Source organism: Tursiops truncatus, chromosome 16 (assembly GCF_011762595.2).
Source record: "Tursiops truncatus isolate mTurTru1 chromosome 16, mTurTru1.mat.Y, whole genome shotgun sequence".
Lineage (NCBI taxonomy): Eukaryota > Metazoa > Chordata > Mammalia > Artiodactyla > Delphinidae > Tursiops > Tursiops truncatus.
Window position 1 is genome coordinate 71,063,856 of NC_047049.1, and position 18,096 is coordinate 71,081,951.

Consider the following 18,096-nt stretch of genomic DNA (forward strand, 5'->3'; position numbering starts at 1 on the left):
AGAAGCACGGATGCTGAAGCCAGGCTGCCTGGGTCCAGATCTTGGCTTCACCGCTTATGGTTTAATAACCTTACGTCTCTGCTTCCTTACATATAAAATAAGTGCCTGTGTCATAGGTGTGTCGAGAAGACGACATGAGATGACGGGTGCAACGTGTGCAGCCGAGTGCTTGGCATATGGAAAACGCACAATCCGTGGAGGACTGCTGTCGTCAGCATCCTCAGGTGATGCTGAGCGTTAGCGAGCCTCCGTCGCCCTGCCTGTTCTACACCTCCCCCTTGCCCTTAGAATGACCTCATGTTATCCCATCCCGTTGGCCCAAGGATGTGATTCTGTCCCCCTGACCCTTGGCAGAGTTCTGCGGCAAGTGTAGGTATAAACTGGTTGAAACTACGGGGCTTTTATTTGGTTATGTTATTTGGGGACCCGGCGATGACAACTGGATGTCATAATGTGACTCCAGACAGCAGAGGATACTTGATGAATAGCCTATTAAAAAAATGTTCATTGATTGATTGATCGATTGATTCTTTTTTTTTTAATTTTTCTTTCAAATGGGGCTATAGTTGATTTACAATGTTGTGTTTCAGGTGTACAGCAAAGTGATTCAGTTAGACACATATCTATTCTTTTTCAAATTCTTTTCCCATTTAGGTTATTACAGAGTACTGAGCAGAGTTCCCTGTGCTCTACAGTAGGTCCTTGTTGGTTATCTATTTTAAATATAGTGGTGTGTATATGGCAATCCCAAACTCCCAATTGATCTCTCCCTTCCCACCTTTCCCCTTTGGTAACCATAAGTTTGTTTTCTAAGTCTGTTTCTGTTTTGTATAAGAAATCAGAGTCTTAATATGCAGTCGACGTGGCTTTGTCATTGGAAATAGGTCACTTTTCCTCCACTCTTCAAAAATATTTGTTCAGTTCCTTTTTGGCACGTGTGGTGCTGGGCGCCCAGGTCAAAACAGTGAATACAACATAGTTCATGCTCTCCTGGAGCTCATAGGTTAGTGGGAGAAATGAATGAATACCCAAATAGTGCAACAGCCACTGGGGGAAGTATTAGGATGGACACGCCTGGGGTGTTATGAAGGGTGTGATGAAAGGTGTTCTGAGGGCCACCACGAGCAGCAACTCCTGGGAGCTTGGGAAACATGCAGAATCCTGGTCCCCCGCCCCCCCGCAACCCCCCAGAGCTGCTGAATTCAGAATCTGCACTGTAACCAGATTCCCCAGTGGTTCAGATGCATTGAGAAGTGCTGATGTGGAGGGAAGCTCACGGACTCAGTGTTCCTACTGTTTGGCACTGAACAGGTATGTGACCTCGGGGCAAGTTGCTTAATCTCTCTGGGTCTGCTACTCCTCCTGTTAAAACAAAACAGAACCAAGAAAAAAACAGAAGTGGCATTAAGACCATCAGCTTCATGTATCACATAGAAACACTGTGACTCTTAAATGAACTGGACTGATACTTACAGGGGGATAGATAACAGAAAGGAGTCCTAGAACTCTCAGACGTTGTTATAAACATCAAGAAGACAGGAGTAGCTCTGGGAAGTAAGGGACCTGTGACTACCTTCCGCAGGATTGGAAAAGGATTGTTTTCCTAAATGGCAACAATGTCCACGGTGTATACGTATGTATGCAGCCTGGGTTAGGTAAACACAAGTTTTCTGGAATTGAGTGACAAGTACTCTACAGTTGATGAAGCATTAGTGATTCTTTAAGTGTTCACTCGAATGAAATAACTTACGAGAAAACTAAGCCAGATAGCCATTCTGAGTTAGAATGGACAGTTCCTAACTTTGGGGCGTGACTGGGACAAACTGCTTCTGTAGAAACCAGGGTCAAGGTTTTGGGGGAATTTTTTTTAAATTTTTATTTTATATTGGAGTAGAGTTGATTAACAATGTTGTGTTAGTTTCAGGTGTACAGCAAAGGGATTCAGTTATACATATACATGTGTCTATTCTTTTTCAGATTCTTTTCCCATGTAGGTTATTGCAGAATATTGAGCAGAGTTCCCTGTGCTCTACAGTAGGTCCTTTGAGAGAAGATCTGAAGTGCGTGGTGTGCACGTGACCACACAGATGCAGACTGCTGTTCTGCGCTGCTTCTGCGTGGCTATTGTTTGCCGCCCTTCCTGCAAGCGGTCCTACTGAGCAAGCTGAAGGCAAGTTGCCACGTAGGCCACTCTGGGATCAGCAATGAGCCTAGACTTATTTATAAACCAACAGGAAAGGCCCCAGAGCTGCTCCGCCACCTGACCTGGGACCACGGTGAGGGAAGATTAGTGAAGGAGCACAGGAAGTCCTTGGTGGCCAACTGGGTTTTCAGTCTCAGCCCTTTGCCCTTTCAGCCTGGAGGTGGCTACAGACTGTTCTCTGAAGGGTCAGTGTCCCTGGACTCCTGTCTGAGGTGTGGCAGGTACAGAGGCTGACCTTTCAGATGTTGTTTACAAAGTTGATTATGACTTATCCCGTGGAGCTCATTTACTCAATAAATCTTTATCAAGCGCTCACTGCCTATCTGCTAGCTTTGTAGGCACAGGGAAATATTTCGGTCCCTGTCCGTGAAGCCAAATCCGGCCTCTGTACCCCGACACAGAATTAATTTCAGAGGCAGAGTTCTGGGTGAAGTAAAAGGAATAGCTTTATTGCTTTGACAGGCAAAGGGGGCCACAGCAGGCTAATGCCCTCAAAATTGTGTGTCCTGACCCGGAGGGGCTAGTGAGGAGTTTTATAGTAACGGTTCACGGAGGAGGGCGTGATCAGCTCCTGGACGTTCTTCTCGTTGGTTGGTGGTGAGGTAATTGGGAGTCAGCATCATCAAACTTCTGGTTTCAACCAGTCTGGGGTCTATGTGCTTGTGGGCAGCAGACCGTTAACTGCTCCCACTTGGTGAGGGCTTCGGTATCTGTAAAGAGCTCAAAGATATCATTATGTGTATCCCTTGAGGGGGAACCAGGACCCTGCCCCAAGGCGGCGCTATTGTTTCTCGACTGCGCCTCCCTTGTCCGAATCCCCTCCCTTCCCTGATTAGCAACTCTTTGAAGCTGCTGGTTGGAACTCAGGGAAGTCGTGGAGGCTGAATGAAGCCTATTTCCTGTAATCAAGAAATGGGGGACACGGAAAGGCTTTTGTGCCCTTCTGCCGGGGGAGGCGGACAACAAACTGATAAGCACGTGAGAGTTTCAGATAGTTCCAAATACTGTGCAGAAAATGAAGTGGACCCATGGCAGAGAGGGTTTCTGTGGGGGAAGAATATTTTAATTAGGGGGAGCTAAGGAGCTTTTCCTGAGAAGGCGACAATGGAGCAGAGGCTTGACTGATGAGGAGCTAGCCAGGTGGAGATCTGGGGACAGGTGAGGACTTCCTGCAGGAAGAACAGCAGGTACAAAGGCACTGCGGTAGGTGGAGCTCAGCAAACCCTTAGGAAGGCCAGTGTGACTACAGCTTAGTGAAGAAGTGGGGAGTTAATTTTGTAGGATTGATAAAAATTTAGCTTCTACATAACTTCTCTGTTTTAGGGAAACTTTCTCATGGCAGAATAAAGAGAGAATGTGAGACTCTCTGATGTTCTGTGTCCTTTGTATGGGACACATCACAACTTACTTTAAACAAGGAATCCTCTCTCCAGGGGTTGCAATTTTTCCATGATTATTCCAGGCTGATCATGTCTGGCCCCTAACTTGTCATGATGCCAGGGAGCTTCATGGCTCTACTAGATGAATGAAAAAGCTGTGTTTTTAGGACCGCTTTTTAAAAACTGTAAGCAGAGCTAAAACTGCATCTGCTGTAGCTTATTTTAACAGCAGCCTTATTGACATATAGTTCATATACCATACAATTAATCTATTTGAAATGTACAATTCAATGATTTTTTTAGTATATTTACGGAGTTGTGCAACTATTACCACAATGAATTTGGAACAATTTTATCACCCTAAAAAGAAACCCAGTACCCATTAATCCCCATGAGCAGTTACTTCCGATTTTCCCTCAACCTAACCTGCCCCCAACCACCCCTCCCGCCAGCCCTAGGCAATACTAATCTACTTTTTATGTGGGAATTTCATATAAAAAGAATCATACAATGTATAGCCTTTTGTGCCTGGCTTCTTAATGGCCAAATAATATTCCATTGCATGGATATACCACATATTATTTATCCATTGATCAGTAGATGGTTATTCGCATTGTTTTTATTTTTTTTAATTTATTATTTATTTATTTATTTATTTATTCCGGTACACGGGCCTCTCACTGTTGTGGCCTCTCCCGTTGCGGAGCACAGGCTCCGGACGCGCAGGCCCAGCAGCCATGGCTCAGGGGCCCAGCCTGTCCGCGGCACGTGGGATCCTCCTGGACCGGGGCACGAACCCCTGTCCCCGGCATCGGCAGGTGGACTCTCAACCACTGCGCCACCAGGGAAGCCCCGCATTGTTTTTATTTCTGTCAATTATGAATAATGCTGCTACGAACACTCATGTACCAGTTCTTGCAAGGGCATATGTCTTCATTTCTCTTGTGTATACACCAACCTGTGGGATTATTGGGTCATATGGTGACTCTTCCTTTAAACTTCTGAGGAACTGCTGGACTATTTTACAAAGCAGATGACCCACATCTATAATCCTTGAAAAGCTTTCTCTTGATCTCTAAGGGAAAAAGAACATTTTTGTCACCCTGATAATCCTCAGGATTTCAAATATTAAACGGTAGGTCATGAAATAAAGGCTAAAGATGAAAATATTTGCTCCCTTCCTCTTGATTTGAGTTTTAAAACTTCATCTGTTTTCTTTAAATCTCTATTTTATGCTATCTAGCAATCAGACCTCATTCTTTGGGCTCCTTTTTACCCATTTCATTTCAGAGTTAATTACATAAGAAATTCCTCACATTCTTTCAAGTACCTTAGGTCACATTAATAAAGATCCAAGTTAATATGAGATACTTTTTCACTGATGGCAATTAGATTTATTCAATTAATTTTCACCGGATGCCTACTCTAAGCCAGGCATGTTCAAGGGGCTGGATAATTTCTGTGCTGTTTCCGGTTCTAGGAAGTTCACTTTATTAGTCATGTGGTTGGAGGAGTACCTTGTCGTGCAAATGATTCTCATAGCTCGTAAGCAGTCTCTTTGCAGATTGAGTTTTTGGCCTTTGGTATTCATCAGCTGCAAACTTCTTATAAAATATACCCTTTTGCCACACTTAGTGAATCAAACACCTTGTAGATTATAATTATCAGCATGGCAGGAGTTCCATTTGGTATTTCTTTTCCCACCCACAGCAATATTCATTTCTTGATTTCTTTGGTGGTATATTGTAACACTGTGGGCTAAAGAACTTGTTGAAAAATAATCTTGACCAGCCAAAGAAAAGTTGAACTAACAGCCTTGCCAAGAATGACATCTAAGTCAAAATCCAGCCTTTCAGTTCATTAAGACCGTAGTTGACAGAAGATGGACCCAAGTTGTAGAAATACTGGGGTGGGGTGGGGTGCAGGCGACCCTTGAGGAGAGATTGAGGTCTACTTGGTAAAAAGGTTAATTTTCAGACTTGGTGTGTCACTGAGCTTTGTTGATTTCCTGGGCCGGTTATCATACCTGCTTGTCACTATAGGAGCTCTTCTTGAGTGAATTTCAAGAACTCAGATGCAGGTTTTAATGAGACATCCTTAAAGGACATTGTATATGACAGCTATTTGTAATCACTGTAAATTTGTCAATGGGTAGAATTTTCTTCTAATTGTGTAGAGGAAAGGTAGGATCAGATTCCCAGTTGTAGTGGGGTTCTTTGGTATATTCATGAATACAAGCACTCGTATGACGCTTATTATGTTAGGCTATTTGGAGCACTTTATGTGGTTTAATTCACTGATTCTTCTCAACTACCATATGAGATAGGTATCATTCTCCCACTTTTACAGATGAGGAAACGGGCACAGGGAGGAGAAGGAACCTCTTCAAGGTTACAGAGCTAATCAGTACTCAGGCTTCAAGTTGTGTGTTTTTATCCTCTATTCTCTCCACCTCTTATTAGTCAACCTCTTGGAGCCTCTGTTTCTTCATCTGAAAAATTAGTAGATTAAATGCTACAGCAAGTGTGAGGTTCTACCTGCTGATCTTCAAGGCCTCTTGACTAGTTCTAAGACTCTGATTCAAATTCAGTAGTCTCAAAAGAACATGCACGACCGCGTGTAACTAAGAGAAATAATCAGGACACAAAGTATCTTTGTGTATCAGCCTCTTTGAGCCTCCAAGGATGTCTGGAGGACCAGGTTCATGGAAGGAAATGCCCACAATTACTGTTGTCCATGATGTTGAGAGTGAATTCAGCTTGCGCTTGGTGGGTGCATCTGTGTGATCAACCCAAGTATTTATACTGTGGGTCACACCCCTCTAGATTTAGAAATGTAGTGGTTTCTTTTTACATACAGACTGATGGATTTGGTTGTGGACATTAGAGCTGTTGGTATGCCTCTGTCTGAGCCAGCTGTACATCTGGGGTTTGACTGATGTTTGCTTTTTGTTGCCAAAGGATGTGGCCCCTTCCTTCTAAGGTCACCTTTTTTTTTTTTTTTTTTTTTGCGGTACACGGGCCCCTCACCGTCGCAGCCTCTCCCGTTGCAGAGCACAGGCTCTGGACGCGCAGGCCCAGTAGCCATGGCCCACGGGCCCAGCCGCTCCGCGGCATATGGGATCCTCCCAGACCGGGGCACGAACCTGTGTCCCCTGCATCGGTAGGCGGACTCTCAACCACTGCGCCACCAGGGAAGCCCCTAAGGTCACTTTAACCTAATAATCAACCCTGACTCTTCTCGGTGAGGACAAGCCTTTTTCCAGTAAAACTTTGGCATGTACTTTGCACGTACCGCTACTCACTGTACTGGTATTGAATAGGTTTCTTGCTCTTTGTTTCTGTTGCATATGTTCACCCACCTATGATCATATTATCCAAACCACAGATCAGGAAATTTGAGTCAGACAAAAGAACTTTCCACCATATCCAACTGCAAAAGAAATCTTGGAAATATATTTTAAATTGGAGTTTCTTGGAAATTTTTTTATGTTTTATTAGAACAGTGAGATTCAATATTTGAAACTTGGACTATTCTAGAGGATCCTGCAGTGGGAGGCACACTTCCCTTAATTTTACAGCAATTCTTTATAAGCTCTTATGGGAAACCCGGAATCCATCCCCAACCTTTCTTTCCATTAATCCCCACACGCATCAGTTGCAGGGCCCTTCTTAATCTCTCAGATTGGTCCCCTTATTTCAAAATTCTCTAGGTGTTAAATTTTCAAATCTATATTTTTGCCTCAGCTGTTAAATCAGCCTCTGACCTCTTTCTCTCCCAGTCCATCTTCCAACGTGGTTTCTAAGAGTGATGGTTTTGAAACACAAAGCCAACCATGTCATCCACTGTTTAGAATCCTTCAGTGGTTCCTCTTTGCTTCCTGGAGAATGCCTTCATATAAAGACACAGGGTCTAACCCACTGTAGAGGACATTTATTGTGTTTAGGCTAGTCAACATCCCAATTTGCTTTTGGAGAGTCCTCTCAAAGTGCCTTGTCTTCCTCTGAGTGAGATGGTTACATTGCCCAAACCGGGCCAGTCACACTTTCTCTTCTGGGACTTTGAATCCTGAACAAACCCCTGCAAGGATGGAGAAAATAACACAGAGCCCATTCATTTCCTGATGAAGCAATGTAGCCCCTGCCAGTTAGATCTCCAAGTGGACCGGAGTCCTGGGTTCTCCGTTTATGCTGTCCCGCCAAGAGATGGGAGCTGTTGCTAACAATCAAAAGCCCTTTTCCTGTTAACCTCCCACTTCCTACAAGTACTCTGACCTTGAATCATTTGTCATTATCCACTGTAGCTCCCTAGCCTGGGAGTCTTTTACTCCATTAAGACTCTGCAAACGCTCTTCCCTCAGTCTTGGAATGCCCCCTTCTCAACCCAAGCAGTGTTTCTGCCTCTCTGTTCTCTTAAGGTAGCACAAGTACCCTGACGGAGGTACTTAGCACGTTCTAGTGACTATTCACCTGACAGTCTCCTAGATTGCAAAACCCTTTGTTTTCATATAATGCCTGACACAGCATAAATGATTAAGAATTCTTTGAAGAGTGAATAAGTAAGAATTGACAGTATAGCTTTTAGTCCATGCGTGGAGATTTATGTTATAGACAAATGAGGCACATTTCCAGAATTCAAGAAATGGGTTGCAAGTTGCAGATCATAGAATCAACATAAAATGCATGAGACTCACCGTAAGGTAAATTGCTGATGAGATTAAGGCAAAGTGATCAAAGTAGCAATGGTAAAGTCACAGTCGTGTGGCAAACACTGAGCATTTATTTTACAAGCTAAGTTTTTTTTTTAAACTAGGTAAGTCATTTTAAGACATTATTATTATTATCATTATTTTCTTTGCGGTACACGGGCCTCTCACCGTTGTGGCCTCTCCCGTTGCGGAGCGCAGGCTCCGGACGCGCAGGCTCAGCGGCCATGGCTCACGGGTTCCAGCAGCTCCGCGGCATGTGGGATCCTGCCGGACCGGGGCACAAACCCGCGTTCCCTGCATCGGCAGGCGGACTCTCAACCACTGCGCCACCAGGGAAGTCCCAAGACATTATTTTTAATACTGCTTGGTTAAATAGTGTAGTGATTAAGAGCACAGAATCTAGAGTAAGACAGTCTTGGTTGAAATTGCGTACCTCTGTTTATTCGTCTGTAAAATGAGGGAAACGGTACCTCCATCATAGGGATATAGACAAGTATGCAAAGTACTCAGCACGGTGCCTGGTCATTCTCTCTTTGCCACTGTCCCCAGCCCAATCCAATGTCTTCCTTCATTGCCCTGCTTTGTGCCCAGGAGGCTGACCCCTTGTGGGCAGCATTTCCTGGGCTCCCTCGGTGCCTGGTTTCTGCCTGGCTTTTACCAATGGTAGGTACCACCAAGCGATCTGAGAGCTAAGAGAGAGGTAGGGGTGTTCTCTCCACAGTCACTTTGACTCTTTGTCTCTGGCAATAAAATGATCTCTCTTCCCAATTCCTGCTCCCTTTGGGTGGTCCCTCCTTTGCAGGTTCTGCTCTCCAGGCACTGGTAACACTAGGTCTTCCCTTTGTTACTCAAAGCCCAGGAGCAGTAATCACTTCCCACCGTCTAGTATGGGTGTCTCTTGTTTATTCCTTTAATGTTGTCCACGTTGCATTAAATATCTAATTATAGATAATCTTTCCCTTAAGATTCCTTCTCTTGGCTATCTGGGATAAATTCTGTTTCCTGCCTGTGCCTTGACAATTGCTTAAAAGTGTGAGCTATTATTATATTAAATTGTTAATATGAACAAATATATAAACAGGTAATTATTAACATTAAACATTATGATGATATTAAAATACACATGGCTATTGAGTAGAAAGCAGGATTCACATCCCTCTTTAATATCAAGCAGAAGATCTCAAACACATTTTACTTCTACAGCTGGTTGTTTTGCCTATGGTTTGAAATAACTCCCAAGAACTTTGATGGGGAAGTATAAGAAGCTTTACACTGTGGTGGGTGGTAGGGACATAGGGGTGAACATACCTTTCTGTGTGAGCACAGCCCTAGTGGGGAGGTGGATGGAGGAAATTCATTCATCAATTTCCATCTCTATTCAAATGTTCTTATGGAACATGTTTGACTTTACATTTTTTCTTTATAACTTTTGTTTCATGGGTTAGTTACCATCTTCTGAATTTTACCCAACAAACCAAAGTTGTAGCATATTGAATAGGTAACCCAAAAAATGTTTCCATGCCGAAACCACGGAGCAAAGTATTTGGACTGTCCACAGATTTTGGAGTGAAGAGACCCTGAACATGGAAGTCATGCTTTTTCTCCCATGTCATGTAATGAAGAAGACAAGAAGGCCAAAGCTTGCCACGTTGACCTGAAATATTGTTTGGAGCTGTCTGAAACTTTGTTATGTAGTGCACGTAAGTCAGACACTGAGGCAGAACGTAAGTCAGACACTGAGGCACTGCTTCATAAAAGATTCAATTCAATGGTCTTATGATCAGTTTAAAATAACATTTATCAATTGCACCTGTATTTTCACAAGAAGAAACTGGAACCACTGGTACATTTGAACTGGGCAGCCTATCTTTGGAAGTAAACCCTTCCGCGGTCATCTATTATCTAGTATGATTACATCGTAGATCCTACAAGTTGAATTTGTAAGATACACGATGCCATGAGTGAATTCAGATGTGGGAAATGGCCTTAAACTGTCCTGGACACATGAGGGACTTTCCTCCTTCTCTTCTTCAGTACGTTCATGGAGGATCTACTATGTGTCAAGCACTGCGGTTGATCCTGGGCTAGAGCTGTGAACGAGCACAGTGAGGGGCCACACAGCCTGGCCTTACCAGTGGGCATGCTAGGCTCCCACTGCCTGTATTTACCTCCGGTCTCTGCCGCTTTGGTGTCCCAACTTTGGGCAGCTCACTTAACCTCAGGGGGTCTTAATTCCCCATCTATAGGATGAGTAAAAAGTAGTAGTTGCTCTATGGGATTCAATGAGATGATTGTAACTACTTAGAATAGAATAGAGCTTGGCTGAGTGAGGCAACTGAAGAACTTCAGTGATCTACTGTAGCAAAAATATTACTCAGAGGGACTTCCGGGTGGTCCAGTGGTTAAGACTCTGCCTTCCAATGCATGGGGCATGGGTTCGATCCCTGGTCCGGGAACTAAGACCCCACATGCTATGCAGTGCAGCCAAAAAAAAAAAAAAAAAAAATATATATATATATATATATATATTACTGACAGTTCGAACATGCATTCATTCCTTTGATTGATTATTCATTTCTTTATTCCTTCATTCAATGAAAGCTCACTAAACAAAGTTCTATTCTTGCTGCCACTGTGCTCTAGGGAATAGTGATGAACAGGACACATCTGGTACCTGCTGTTGGGAGTTTATAGTTTCGCTGTGCAGACAGACAACGAGCACTTTACAGATGCTGTCAGTCCAACACCTGGAGATAAACTGGGTGTTTCGGAAACAGTATTCGTGAAGACGTAGGGTGTTTTTGGCTATGGCCTTGAAACCAAGCAATGCAGGTCAGAAGGATGGAAAGTGGAAAGTGTGTATATGTGTCCACACACACACACAGACACACACACACAGAAGGAGATGCATATTCCATGTAATTTTACATCTCTCATTTCCATTTTCATGAGACAGGGTGGTGGTTCAGAGCATGGCCCTCTGTAGCCTGGATGCCTGCATTTGAACCTAGCCTGCCCCTCATTAACTGTGTGATTGGGGTCAAATTATTTAACTTCCTTCTAGTCATTTTCATCACTGGCAAAACGTGGATGATAATAAGAGCACCTACTTTTTAGGTTTACTGTGAGCCTTAGATGAGTTAATACAAGTGAGAAGACAGTGCTCCATTAGCTTGTACCCGCCTTGACTCATTTTTCTAAGGTAGACTGGGAACAGCACAGGCTTAGCAATTAGCCACACCAGGGCCTGAATCTCACTCCATCACTTACCAACTGAGTGACTCAGCAAGTAACTTAACCTCTCTAAATTCCAGTTTCCTCATCTATAAAATGAAGATAATGATACTTAACCACATGAGATTGCTTTGTGGTTATGAGACTGCATAGTTCTTGGCAATTACCAGGAACTCAAAGAATAGCATGTATTCCTCTTCCCCACCTTCCTCTAAGATTAAAAATCGTTTAAGCCAGATAGCATGATGAAAGAAAAGGCAAGAAAAAGATGAAACAATATTCTGGAGAGTTGCAAGAAAAAATTGATATAGTGTGTCTTTAAGGTCATTTTTGACATTTGAAAATTTGTCTTTTTCAACAAAAGCTCTGTAAGCATGAGGGGGAAGGATTAATCCACTTCTACTGTTTTCTGATCTTTTATCTGTTAGAGAATGAGTGAATGAAAGGGAATTAATAGCATGATCTTCAGATCTCTGAGCTAACTGCTGTAAAAACTCTAAAGTCTATTTTTTAAAGTTATTTTTATGTCAAAGTGTAGCGTCTGTGTAGCTGAGCTGCCATTCATAAACAGGGGAAGAACAAGACGTACAGAAGAGAAGGAACCTGCCCTGATGTCCTAAGTCAGGAAGGGAAGTCTGGTCAGCCGGGCAGGCACTGGACTGGCGTCTCAGGGGCTGTGCAAATGTCCTAACCCTCCCCTACCAACCAATGCCTGCCTCTGTCCTCCATGTTTCTGGCTCCCTTGCTGGGCTGAGGACTGCAGAGCGGTTTTAGGTTAATTTCTCTGTCTTATTCTCTAAAAGCTTCAGGCAGCAGATAGTCTAAGAAGGGGGGGACCTTAGAATATTTAACAAATCACAGACTTCTTAGCAAATGCCCCAAATGATAACTAACAAGGCAAAAAAACAAGTGCCTTCCTTCAGGGTACCACCTCTGTATGCATTTTTCTTGAAATGCCTTCCCTTAGGTCTCTTGCCTCCCAAGGGAGGCTCATTTAAATCCGGTTTATTTCATGACCCACCTTTTCCCCTCCCTCCACCTTGTTGAAAGTGCATCAACTTCTGGGTCCAAGAGAGACCCAGAAGGGCAGGGGCTGCACAGAGCTGTAGAGCCAGCAGTACTGAACTTCTCTGACCCTCGCCTCACAAACAGATCTTGCATCTTCACGTCACCGGGGATAAAACCTCTGGGTGGTGGAGAGGTCATTCTAGTCTTCACCGATGGAGAGATTTAGCGAGTAACAACCCTCTCAACTCCAGTTTCCTTCTCTGTGCAATGGAGCTAACAACACTCAACCACCTGAGATTGCTTTGAGAGGTACTGGAGTAGCACAGTCTCTCTCTGCCAAAACCCGCTCCCCAGCCCCGCTCTGTCCTGGGGCAGGGGTTGATCAGGAACTCATCCGTGGCTTCTCTGGGTCAAATTCCATTCATAGGTAAAGTGTCAAGGTTGGACTAGATTTCTGAGTTCTCTCGTGTGTCTAAATGCTCTGCTGAGGTGTGACTGAACAAAAAACCTTCACAGGAAGGTGGAGGCAATTTTCACATTCCAGGCAGGCAATAATTTCCTAAGCCAACGGGCGCCTCCCCCCCTGCCCCCCCTCCAGCAGCCAGCCAGCTTCCACGCTCCCTGCCTTCTCCAGGCTGCGTTCTGCCCACATCATTCACGACATTATGAGTCTGGACCCCCAGCCATTTTGAGTTTTTGACCCCGGAATTCACTAAAGTTGGAACCATGCTGTGTGTAAGAATGAGCTAATTTTCAGTTCTCAGTGGATAGGCGTGGACTGTCTGAGCAAACAGGGGGAATGCTGGTCATACATTCTCTTTATAAGAAATCTGGGAAAACTCGGTGGAGATGAGAACAGGGACATGGCAACTTCAGAAACCCACTGGTGAACACAGAAATATTTTTCAAGCAGGGTTTCCCTGTCCCCCAAATGTAATTTCATATACATTGATTGGTTCGACCAACTATCAAGATATTTGCTCAGGTGGTTAGGGGGTATCTGAATCAAAGAAAAAGCTTTCTAAAAATATCTTTTATCAAAACAAGTAGAGAAAAGTACACAAATGATCAGTGTACAGGTCAATGCATTATTACAAAGTGAACACACTTGAGTAACCGCAAACCAGGTCAGAAATAGAAGAGGATGAGAAGCCCCCATTGTATCCCCTCTCCATTTTTCCTTCCAGAAACTATTTCTGGGACCACCTTCCTCTGATTCTTACTGTTACTTTTTTCCCTCTAATCTTTCTCCCTCTGAGGACAAAACAAAATAGTATCAACTAGCACTGGCCATTCTTTTCCCCATAACCTGAATGGAAGGCGGTAAATTGAGTGGAAAGGAATGATGTGAGACGAATAGATGAACTGCTATTTTCCTACCTGTAAGAACACTCGCCAGCGTGGCCAGGGTCCACAGGTGTTTTGGGAACTTTCATCTCACATAGACTTATGGACGCATGCAAGATGAAAAACCGCGGCTCAGGAAGCTTATGCAGCTTCATTTGGACTTCAGAAACCAACCCTTTGCAAGGTGTATTCTTTGTCTAGGTCAGAAATAGAGGAGGTTCAGTGTCTAAAGGAAATGTTCATTTCAGTGATGGGTGGTCCCAGCCCCCTCTGAGAAGCTGGTAGAAGATATGGTGTCCCTTCTCAGAAAGACCTATATACGCAGGAACACAAAAAGTGCACATCATTTTACGGGGTTGCCACACCTGGTAAGCCCTAGGTACCCACCTATGGACTGTCCCCAGTCTGCCGCAGTGACTGTGGGAATCTCAGCACTCACGCTCATTACCTTTCAGCTAAAGATAGGAGTGTATTGTTAGTACAGCTCACCTGCCATACAGACTAAACGTCCTCAGATGCAGCCTCTCTCCCTCAGCACACTATGTGCACTTCAGGGGCGCCCCCCTTTCCTATAGAGCTGTCACAAAGGGCAGCAGTTGGCATCCTCACTCCTCACTGCCCAGGAGCACCGACTCCACAAAGTTCTGGTGCCCGTCTCTCTGGGATCACTGCCAGCTGGGGATACAGCTCCGGCCAGGAGGGCGCCCTGCCGTCCAGGAACCTGGGAGACCCGGGGAGACTCGCACTCATCCTCAGACCCGGGCTCTCTCCAAATGCACACTGTCCTGGGCGGGCCGGCGCGGGCACGCGGTGGGCGGCGGGGCGCAGCGGCGCCGGGGGACGCGCTCGTGCGCGCACCGAGAGGGCCCGTGGCCGGCGGTGCCCCGCTATCCCGCGGCCTTGGTGGCTCCGCGCCGGAGCTGGGCCCGGGCAGCGGCCCCCGCAGTGCCCTCCCACCTCCTGGCCGGCCCGGCCCGGCCGGGAGCCGCGAGAGCGGGAGCAGCGCCCCTACCGCCCGCTCTTCCACCTCCATCTCCTCCGCCTCCTTCTCCTTCCCCGCTCACTCAGTCACAACCGGTTCAGACTGGCCGGGGTGCCCCGCAACGAAGAGAGACGGGGCGGGGGGGAAACACAGGGAATAACTTCCCGAGGAGGAGGACCACGACGAGAAGGTGGAGTCCACAGGAGGGGCCGGCTCCCTCCCTCCATGTGGCCCCCGCCGCCGCCGCCGCGGGGCTCGGCGGGGGCAGAGGGCGGCGGCTCGCGGGGCAGCGCGTAGCGGGACCGATTGCTCAATACTCCGGCAGGGGCCGGGGCCGGGCCCCCGGATAAATAGCCGCCCGGCAGGCCCGGAGCTGCAGGGGAGAGCGGCGGCCGCGGTCCTCTCCGCACCACCCGCCCGGGGCACTGCGTCCTGTGCTGCGCCCCGGAGACCCGCCGAGGCCGGTACCCAGGTAAAGGGCTGGAGCTCGCGGGGAGGGTGCCAGTGGTCGGCGGCCGCCCGTCTGCCTAGCCTCCCGGAGGCGAGAAGCACCTCCTCCGTCTCGGAGCCGTAGAAGGAGGCGACCCTGCCATCCACGGCCGAGCAGCTCGGAACCGGTTCCTTGTTGGGAGTGTGTGTCTCGGGGACTGAGAGTGTCCTCGGTGCGTTTGCGCCCACCCCATGACCCCCGCCACCCTTTCTCCGCGGTGGGCCAGTTTTCCCGGGGCTCCGAGGGCGGCATTTGGCACGGAGTTGGAAGAGGGGAGAAAGGGAGTCCTGGAGGGAGGCCGGTGCCCTCGGATTGGGCTCAGGGAAGACATCTGCTCCGGGACTCCCGAGACAGCTTCTGGGACTGCTGGTGGCAGAGTAGGGGGTGGGGGGAAGCGACCCAGGTGAGCCCCAGTTTCCCAGAGGGCAGCGAGGCCTCGCTGGTGCGCGCAGGTGTCCCCGGGAGGGTCGCGTTGGGGGCGCCCGCGGGGGGCTCCTGAGCTGGGAGGAAAGCAGCGCGCAGCTCGGGCGAGCGCAGGAGGCACGGGCGCCTCGGCCACCTGGACACAGAGCGGGAACTTGGGAGGACTTGATGCTTCACGCTCCATCTGTGGCTCTCCCCAGGCAACCTGCTCTAGCTTCAGCAGCTGCCAGAGGCTTTGGAGGGAACTAACAACCACTTAAAACCTTGGTCATCAAAAACAGATCAGTGTTTCTTAGGATGCCTTGTCTAATCTAGCCCAAGGCCATCCATCCCGGAGGTTTAGGTAGGATTTACACTAAATATGCATATGACTTACATAGTAAGTTATTTAATATAATATTTTTTGGATCGATCTCCTGGGTCACAGTTTTGGGTGTAATCCTGAATTACCTGGATTCTAGTTCAGATTGCAGGTGGGTTCCTCCCCCTCCCCTCAGTAGGATTTTCAGCTGTCCCGTCAAATCCTGTTCATTTGGTTATGTCCTAAGTGTCTTAGATTTGAGTTGGCTTCAGCTGTGAGGAATTGTTCTGGCTGGTTCAGAACAGCTGAGGAAGATAGAGAAGATTCTGAAGTGAAAGCACCAATTATTCATGGTAGGATTACACCTTCTTTTAAATACCTCGTGGATCCAGATAACAGGGTTATCCATATCATTGCTAGAAAAAAAATATTTTTTTAAGGCCCTGGGAAGTGGAAATGGCATGATAAAATAGCTTAACCTGCAATTTTGCAACAACTCTGCACTGACTGCCTAAGAACGTCCTTCTCTGTTTCTTCTCTTCTGTGAGTAGGCAAGAGGGGTAACAAGGACCCTTCCTGTCAGTGGGATGAATATAGAAAAGGACAAAAGATATGCAGGGGTAGATCAGGACACTAGGAAATCTTTTCTGATTTCTGACTGCGACTCAGAAGATGGTGGTGATGGGTGTCTGAATCTGTATCAGGGCAGATGGTGGTGCTTTGGGGGTGGACCTGGTCATGAAACTAGTGCTAGAGGATGACAATTAGATGTAGTCAGATTTTCAAGCTTTATTTTCTCACCTCAATCTTTTGAACCCCTAGGTTTTGTAGTCTTTTATCGAAGCGAGCTATCTCTTGAGCTTAATTCATACAGTGCCGTTGGGTATAGAAAGCCAGTAGGAAAGTACAAAAGAAACAATGTCTTGCTGGTTTAACTATAGCTTTACAAGAAAGTATCACCTAGTGACTTTAATTTTAATTAAAGATTGCAAGAATGCATATATTTTGAGCTAGTTGGCCTTTTCTTTGGGAGGTTCTTTGCAGACATCAGCGTATTCCCTGCAGATAATGAGATTGAACCTGTGACTTAAAACTGAGTTCAAGGAAAGAACACATGACCCGTGCTTTCAAAGAGTTTAGTCTGGTGGGAAAGACAGGCATGTTTACAAATATCTATAATACAAGATAGTAAAAATGGAATCATGTGGCAGTGACATCAATAGTGTGCTATTGAATGGCAGAGCAAAGGAGAGGTTTATTCAAGGTTAAGAACTGAGAAAAGTTGCGTGGTGAGTGTAGCATTTGAGCCGGCACTTGAAGAAGGAAGAGGATTTTCTTGATGGAAATGAGGGCTGCTGGAAGTCTGGTGTGTTCCGAGGTAGCAGAGCAGTTTGGAGCGGCTGGAGCCTGGAATTTAAGATAGATAAGGCTGGGAGGTCGGATGGGGCTAGATTATGGAGGACGTGACAAGCCATGCTAAGAAATTAAAATATGATTGAACATTATTATTGTATTTATACCAACATCGTTAACGTCCTTAACTGTGGTTTATTCCCTGAAGTTCAATTTTGTGAGCTTTCCCTAAAGAAGTAACTGAATAAAATCTTAATAGTATTTGCTTCCTATAAATGTAAAAGAGTAATAATGTGTTTCAGATAGCCTTCAATGCTTTATTCAAATCCAACAGTTATTTTCCCTCTGAATCTGTAATCTTATGGTATAACAACTTTTAGTTTGATTAAAACTTTGGATAGGAAAACACCTCCGCTCTCCTGAGCCACTATGCAGGGTAAAGTCACTTTCTGTTCACTGTTTCAATTACAGATAATAATAATGATTATTATTATTCATCTTGATTAAACACGGTATGTCAACTGAACCACATACCTTATTTTATCTAGGGAGGCATAATTTTTATCTTAATCTGAGAATTTTAATAAGGTCACTCGGCTAAGTAAATGGCATGACCAGGATTTGAACCCAAAAAGTCTGTCTCGAGAGGCTATCCTTTGGGCAGGGGC

At 45.8% G+C, this 18,096-nt stretch overlaps 1 protein-coding gene and 1 long non-coding RNA gene across 10 annotated transcripts in view; one reads left to right on the forward strand and one right to left on the reverse strand.

The window, feature by feature from the left end:
• Window positions 1-2,634: 2,634 nt before the first annotated feature.
• On the reverse strand, window positions 2,635-14,987 carry LOC141276691 (uncharacterized). Of its 5 annotated transcripts, XR_012326634.1 has the most exons (6): window positions 14,944-14,979; window positions 14,267-14,334; window positions 13,913-14,076; window positions 4,541-4,657; window positions 3,612-3,720; window positions 2,635-2,913 (listed from the first exon to the last, which is right to left on the reverse strand). It is a non-coding gene; the product is annotated as an uncharacterized lncRNA (long non-coding RNA). The 5 variants fall into 5 exon arrangements; XR_012326637.1 differs by lacking the exon at window positions 14,267-14,334 and having other exon boundaries at window positions 14,892-14,987; XR_012326636.1 differs by lacking the exons at window positions 14,267-14,334; window positions 14,944-14,979 and adding an exon at window positions 14,369-14,868.
• A 6-nt stretch (window positions 14,988-14,993) lies between these two features.
• The window catches only part of SLC16A9 (solute carrier family 16 member 9), a 68,693-nt gene continuing 65,590 nt past the window's right edge, over window positions 14,994-18,096 (forward strand). For 2 of the 5 annotated variants that reach the window (XR_012326633.1, XM_073793570.1), the window contains exon 1: window positions 14,994-15,333. The gene's annotated coding sequence lies outside the window, so the exon portion shown is untranslated. Of the gene's footprint in view, window positions 15,334-15,384; window positions 15,524-18,096 lie in introns of those variants that run through there. The other 3 variants (XM_073793573.1, XM_073793572.1, XM_073793571.1) reach the window with 3 other exon arrangements.